Raw genomic sequence first — 7,592 nt, 5'->3', positions numbered from 1 at the left:
ATTTTTCAACACCAACACAAGGGTGAAAAGTGGTTTTTCAACACTATCACAAGTGCAAAAAGTGTTTTTTCCACACTAATACAAGTGTGAAAAGTGGTTTTTCAACACTAACACAAGTGCGAAAAGTGGTTTTTCAACACTATCACAAGTGCAAAAAGTGTTTTTTCCACACTAATACAAGTGCGAAAAGTGGTTTTTCAACACTAACACAAGTGCGAAAAGTGGTTTTTCAACACTATCACAAGTGCAAAAAGTGTTTTTTCCACACTAATACAAGTGCAAAAGTGGTTTCCTGCACCAACACAAGTGCGAAAAGTGGTTTTTCAACACTAACACAAGTCACATGACCAGCCACTCTGGCGTCGCGGATCCCCGGCTTCGGCTAATAAATGGTACAGACGGCTAATAAATGGTACTCAAGTGTTTGTGTGCTTTCCCTTCTCTTGTCTTCCGCTCCCTCTTTTTATATATTTTGTTTGTCTGGTTGATTTGTTTGTGAAGTAAATGTCAGCTCTTTCACGAGCCTCGATTCAGTATACAAAAAAAAAGAGGAAAAAAAAGTGCGAAACGTGGTTTTTCAACACTATCACAAGTGCAAAAAGTGTTTTTTCCACACTAATACAAGTGCGAAAAGTGATTTTTCAACACTAACACAAGGGTGAAAAGTGGTTTTTCAACACTATCACAAGTGCAAAAAGTGTTTTTTCCACACTAATACAAGTGTGAAAAGTGGTTTTTCAACACTAACACAAGTGCGAAAAGTGGTTTTTCAACACTAACACAAGTGCGAAAAGTGGTTTTTCAACACTAACACAAGTGTGAAAAGTGGTTTTTCCACACTAATACAAGTGCAAAAGTGGTTGCCTGCACCAACACAAGTGCGAAAAGTGGTTTTTCAACACTAACACAAGTGTGAAAAGTGGTTTTTCAACACTAACATGTGCGAAAAGTGGTTTTGCCACACTAATACAAGTGCAAAAGTGGTTTCCTGCACCAACACAAGTGCGAAAAGTGGTTTTTCAACACTAACACAATTGTGAAAAGTGGTTTTTCAACACTAACACAAGTGTGAAAAGTGGTTTTTCCACACTAATACAAGTGCAAAAGTGGTTGCCTGCACCAACACAAGTGCGAAAAGTGGTTTTTCAACACTAACACAAGTGCGAAAAGTGGTTTTTCAACACTAACACAACTGTGAAAAGTGGTTTTTCCACACTAATACAAGTGCAAAAGTGGTTGCCTGCACCAACACAAGTGCGAAAAGTGGTTTTTCAACACTAACACAAGTGCGAAAAGTGGTTTTTCAACACTAACACATGTGCGAAAAGTGGTTTTGCCACACTAATACAAGTGCAAAAGTGGTTTCCTGCACCAACACAAGTGCGAAAAGTGGTTTTTCAACACTAACACAATTGCGAAAAGTGGTTTTTCCACACTAATACAAGTGCAAAAGTGGTTTCCTGCACCAACACAAGTGCGAAAAGCAGTTTTTCAACACTAACACAAGTGCGAAAAGTGGTTTTTCAACTCTAGCACAAGTGCAAAAAGTGTTTTTTCCACACTAATACAAGTGCGAAAAGTGTTTTTTCAACACTAACACAAGTGCGAAAAGTGGTTTTTCCACATTAATGCAAGTGCAAAAGTGGTTTCCTGCACCAACACAAGTGCAAAAAGTGGTTTTTCAACACTAACACAAGAGCGAAAAGTGGTTTTTCAACGCTATCACAAGTGCAAAAAGTGTTTTTTCCACACTAATAAAAGTGCAAAAGTGGTTTTTCAACACTAACACAAGTGCGAAAAGTGGTTTTTCCACACTAATACAAGTGCAAAAGTGGTTTCCTGCACCAACACAAGTGCGAAAAGTGGTTTTTCAACACTAACACAAGTGCGAAAAGTGGTTTTTTTCAACACTATCACAAGTGCAAAAAGTGTTTTTTCCACACTAATACAAGTGCAAAAGTGGTTTCCTGCACCAAGACAAGTGCGAAAAGCGGTTTTTCAACACTAACACAAGTGCGAAAAGTGGTTTTTCAACTCTATCACAAGTGCAAAAAGTGTTTTTTCCACACTAATACAAGTGCGAAAAGTGTTTTTTCAACACTAACACAAGTGCGAAAAGTGGTTTTTCCACATTAATACAAGTGCAAAAGTGGTTTCCTGCACCAACACAAGTGCAAAAAGTGGTTTTTCAACACTAACACAAGTGCGAAAAGTGGTTTTTCAACGCTATCACAAGTGCGAAAAGTGGTTTTTCAACTCTATCACAAGTGCGAAAAGTGTTTTTTCCACACTAACACAAGTGCGAAAAGTGGTTTTTCCACATTAATACAAGTGCAAAAGTGGTTTCCTGCACCAACACAAGTGCAAAAAGTGTTTTTTCCACACTAATACAAGTGCAAAAGTGGTTTCCTGCACCAAGACAAGTGCGAAAAGCGGTTTTTCAACACTAACACAAGTGCGAAAAGTGGTTTTTCAACTCTATCACAAGTGCAAAAAGTGTTTTTTCCACACTAATACAAGTGCGAAAAGTGTTTTTTCAACACTAACACAAGTGCGAAAAGTGGTTTTTCCACATTAATACAAGTGCAAAAGTGGTTTCCTGCACCAACACAAGTGCAAAAAGTGGTTTTTCAACACTAACACAAGTGCGAAAAGTGGTTTTTCAACGCTATCACAAGTGCAAAAAGTGTTTTTTCCACACTAATAAAAGTGCAAAAGTGGTTTTTCAACACTAACACAAGTGCGAAAAGTGGTTTTTCCACACTAATACAAGTGCAAAAGTGGTTTCCTGCACCAACACAAGTGCGAAAAGTGGTTTTTCAACACTAACACAAGTGCGAAAAGTGGTTTTTCAACACTATCACAAGTGCAAAAAGTGTTTTTTCCACACTAATACAAGTGCAAAAGTGGTTTCCTGCACCAATACAAGTGCGAAAAGTGGTTTTTCAACACTAACACAAGTGCGAAAAGTGGTTTTTCAACACTAACACAAGTGCGAAAAGTGGTTTTTCAACACTATCACAAGTGCAAAAAAGCAGCAATTGCATAGTGCATCACTGAATTGGGAAAACCAACTATTTTTTAGTCAAAGGTCAAATCATTATCAAACTTCTAAAGTCATCAATGCTATGATTAATATCATCAATTTTAATCTTTATGAAATGGACAATTTGATGTCTCCATGGCAACTTTTGTTTTGGAGGGTTGGGGTGGATTTTGCATGTATCGTGCTATGCATGACATATTTCGTGTTTATTTATTGATTAGCCGTGATTGGAAGTTAAATGACACGATGTCCAGAATTATGGAGAGTGGTGATTTAGCCCTCGGTGTGGGAAAACTCATGACGGCACACAGAATATTAACTAGTGATACCTTGCATATTGGCTACAGCTCGCTACAGGTCTATCCGTCTGTGTGTCAGTCTTTGTGAGTGGAATGGAAGCGAAACATTGTGTTTTTAAAATTGATCACACTTTCCATTCAATATGGGTTTTGAGCACACTAAAATGGTTATGTGGGTTTTCATAAACAAAACAGGACAAACCCCTGAAGTGCGGTCACTTTCCATGGTGCCTATGACAATGGTGCCTGACGAGCACAGGCCAGGGGTATGTTGTCCCCCTCCCCTCATGCTCTCCCCTCCATTCCTGCTCTTTTCTATTCTTCCCCTCTCATCTGCTGCTTCCCTCTGCTCTCCCCCCTCACCGTCCTCTTGCTTTCCCCCACCCCTCTTGCTATCCCACCCTTCTCCGTCTCTCCCCCAAACCCCTCTCTCTCCCTCCACGACCCCTCTCTGTCTGCCCATTCCTCTCTCTCCCATCCCCCTCCCGATTCTCCCACCCTCCTGTCCCTCACCTTCCTCTCTTTTCCTCACTCCCCTCCTCAGACCACCCTCCCTCCCTGAGTTTAAAGTATAGCGACATGTGGTGAGGTTTCGCTGCATTCCCCCTCCCCCTTTCTCCCTCACCTCTCCTCTCTGCTCTCTCTACCCTACCCATCTCTCTCTGTGTCTGTCTCTCCCCCACCCTCCCCTTCTTCTCCACCCCCCCCCCCCTGCTCGCTCTCTCTTTCCCTCTCTTCTACTCCCTTCCTCGCACCATATCTCCCTCCCGGAGTGCACAGTATAGCGACATGTATGGTGAGGCTTCGCTCTCCCGCATCCTTTCTCCCTCCTCTCTTCCGCCCCTCCCATCGCCTCCTCCTCTCTCTCTCTCTCTCCCCCACCTCTTACCCATCCCTTCTCTCCTTCCTCTTCCCGTACGCCCCTCTCTCTCCCTTTCCTCTCTCTTCCTCCCTCTTTTCATATTCCCGCCATAAAGTGAAGAGGCAATGCCGGGTACCTTTGCTTGTACATATTTATAGGAGTGACAATAACCTATTACAGTAATACAGCAATTACAATACCTCCTTAGACATGGACTGTATCTGTACGATGTCCGCCATTGTCAAGGCACAGATTGACAATCCACGTCACAAGCTGTTAACCTATTTTCATGATCTGCATCTGGCAATTCACAAATGACAGGTGGTTTATATGGTTTCATGTGAAGTTCTTCTTTCATTGTGTGACTTAACAATGAAAACGAAACACTCAACTCTGCAGTACTTTTCCATAATGATGTTTTTGGAGTTCTGAGAACGGCTGTTTTATTGTTTTGAATGTCCAAATCACGATTTATTTTTAGTCGTCCGCTGCATTTGCTGTCGAGTACACTTCCAGTCTGAAATGCCTTTTTTCCCAAAATATTTGTTGTACACCGCTCCTTCCCTATGCCATCTCCAGATGCTGCATGACGTCATTGCATGCACGTCATGCTCTCCCCGAAGGTGGCCCGACAATGACGCACGCTGAAAGGGAGTACTCAGTTTTTACTCCGGTTTCTTTCTTGTTTGTTTGTTTGTTTGTTTGTCTGAGCGATATCTCAGCCATCCTTTGAGCTAGGAAGCTGCTGAAATGTCAGCACAATAGTGAGAAATTGCTTTGGCAAAAATAGTATTTTTTGCTTTTTGATTGATCAATTAATTGATTAGTTGCTTAATTATTATCGATTAATGAAGTACTTATTTATTTCCTTTCTCTTCTGGGCATTATCTCAGGCACCTTTTTATTTATGAAGCTGATATTTGGACATGACAATGACCAAGTAATTTGGCTGTAAAGGCTATTTTTTATTTATTGATTAATCAATTAATCAATTAATTATTTAATTATTCGATGACTGAATGAATTAATTTTTTAAGTTACAGATTCGGATTAAACGGTGGTGGTTTAGGTATTATATTAGCCAATTAATTCATTATTTTATTATTTTATGATTATTATTTATTTATTTTCATCATTTATCATTTCTTTTTTTTCTTCTCATCTGGGCAATATCTCAGGCACCGTTCGAGTTTGGAAGCCGATATTTGGACACGACAGTGATGAAGTGATGTGGCTAGAAAGGAAATTTTTGATTTATTGATTAATCAATTAATCCATTAATTATATACTGATTAAGCAATTATTTAATTTTTTCGATTAATGACTTATTTAATTAATTTTGAAAAAGTTACAGCTTCGGATGAAGCACTCACTGGTGGTTTAGGTATGCTATTAGCCAACTGGTTAATAAAATATTTTATGATCATTGTTTATTGATTTTAATTATGTAATTAATCAATAAATTATTGCACACCTCTCCTCCATCTCAATACAGTCTCTATGAGCTGGTGGATATTTATTTATTTAGCATGAGGGCGGTGTACTTTGAATGTATCTGTACTTGTTTGTTTGTTTGTTTTTTGACGGTGGTGGCTTTGTAAAACGCTCCTCAAAGTCTTCTTGCACCTGTTTCATCGTCTTGTTTGTGTCTCTCCTCTCGTGGTACCACAGCACTTCTACCACCCTCTCTTCCACTGTAAATGGACTGATGTCTGTACAACTCTTGTATAAGCAGTTAAAATCATGTCCTGGGACTTGTGACTCACCCTGTAGAATAAACTGACCCAGTGACAACGAGAACGGCATTCAGTAGAGAGCATACCTCCACCTGGTTGGCCATATAACTCAATGGTGAAGAATCACTTACAAAATTAAATACTTCTTGAAGTAAAACGTAGTCATCCAAGCTACAAGCCTGTCGTTTTTTTCTCACGTACTCTCTCCGCCACTGAGAGACATCATTTGTCTGTCGAGAAGGAAGCCTATGCTGTTGTGGAATCAATACTCCGATGGCGGCCATATTTGCTCGGCAAATCGTTTGAAGTCATTACTGATCAACAGAGCATCGCATTCATGTGCGACATGCACCATGTGCAGCGCATTACGAACGAGAAGATTACTCGATGGCACATCGAGTTGGCTGACTATAGCTTCAAGATCACTTATCGCCCAGGTCGGGAAAATTTAGCAGCGGACACCTTATCCAGGCCCGGGGTATGTTCAGGCCTATCCACCAGCGAGGATCTTCGCGTCCTTCATGAGACACTATGTCTCCCCGGTGTGTCGCGCCCAGCCCATTACGTGCGTTGCCGCAATTTGCCCTGTTCTGTGGAGGACGTCCGTCGTCTGTGCCAATCATGCCCTGTTTGTGCGGAACTCAAACCGCGTTTCTACAAACCAGATATGGGACTTTGATTCAGGCTACCCGGCTGTGGGAAAGGTTAGCCATGGATTTGAAGGGCCCTCTACCGGCATCAGGTACATATCGTTATCTCCTTACGATTATCGATGAGTATTCCGGATTCCCGTTCGCATTCCCGTGCAGTGACATGAACTCTGCTACGGTTATCCGTTGTTTGCAACTCTTGTTTGTGATGTTCGGTTATTCGGGTTATGTTCACACTGACAGAGGTGGTGTGTTCATGTCTCAGGATGTACAGACATTCCTGCTGCAGCAGAACATCGCTTCTAGCTACACTACTCCATACAGCCCACAGGCGAATGGACAGGTGGCATGATTTAATGGCATCATATGAAGGGCCATTACCCTAGGGCTTAGGACCCGGGGGCTAGGACTGCACAAGTGGACCTGGGTGATGCAAGGGGCATTACATGCGATTCGGTCCCTATTGTGCACTGCTACAAATGAAATTCCTCACGACCGTTTATTTCGCTATCCGCGTCATACCGGTAGCGGTCAATCTTTGCCTGCTTGGATTGCCACACCCAGCCCTGCTTTACTCAAACGAGCAGTGCATCCGAGTAAATACGATCCACTCATTGACAGGGTCCAGATCCTTCAAACTAATCCTGATTACGCTCGCGTTCAACTGCCGGACGGACGCGAGTCCATGGTGTTGGTGCGTCATCTCACGCCATGTGGGGATCCCGTAGGGGCCGAGCCCAGTATGGGGGATCCGCCGGACGTTACACCGCCGCCTTCTCCCTCGCCCAACCCGATCGGGATAGTTGTGCCACCTCCGTCGCCCGTGATGGGTGGTTCCCCCATTGGGGACGATTTATGTGCAGCTGTTGAAGGCGCCGATGTGAATAGAACCCGCAGGGGGAGAGAAAGTCCTCGCCCCGATCGTTTCGGCTGGCCGTAACATCCTGCCAGGTGTCCTACGACCCTCCGCATCTTATATAACCGTTTGCTGATTAGTGT

The 7,592-nt window shown here is 42.3% G+C and overlaps 1 pseudogene; it reads left to right on the top strand.

Annotated features, from left to right (window-relative positions):
* Nucleotides 1-6,289: 6,289 nt before the first annotated feature.
* Nucleotides 6,290-6,945, top strand: LOC144893702 (uncharacterized; annotated as a pseudogene).
* The last annotated feature ends 647 nt before the right edge of the window (nucleotides 6,946-7,592 follow it).

Source organism: Myxine glutinosa, chromosome 9 (genome assembly GCF_964187855.1).
Source record: "Myxine glutinosa chromosome 9, kmMyxGlut1.1, whole genome shotgun sequence".
In the NCBI taxonomy this organism is placed as follows: Eukaryota; Metazoa; Chordata; class Myxini; order Myxiniformes; family Myxinidae; genus Myxine; species Myxine glutinosa.
The sequence above is the reverse complement of the archived record's forward strand: the minus strand, read 5'-3'. Positions and strand labels throughout refer to the sequence as shown.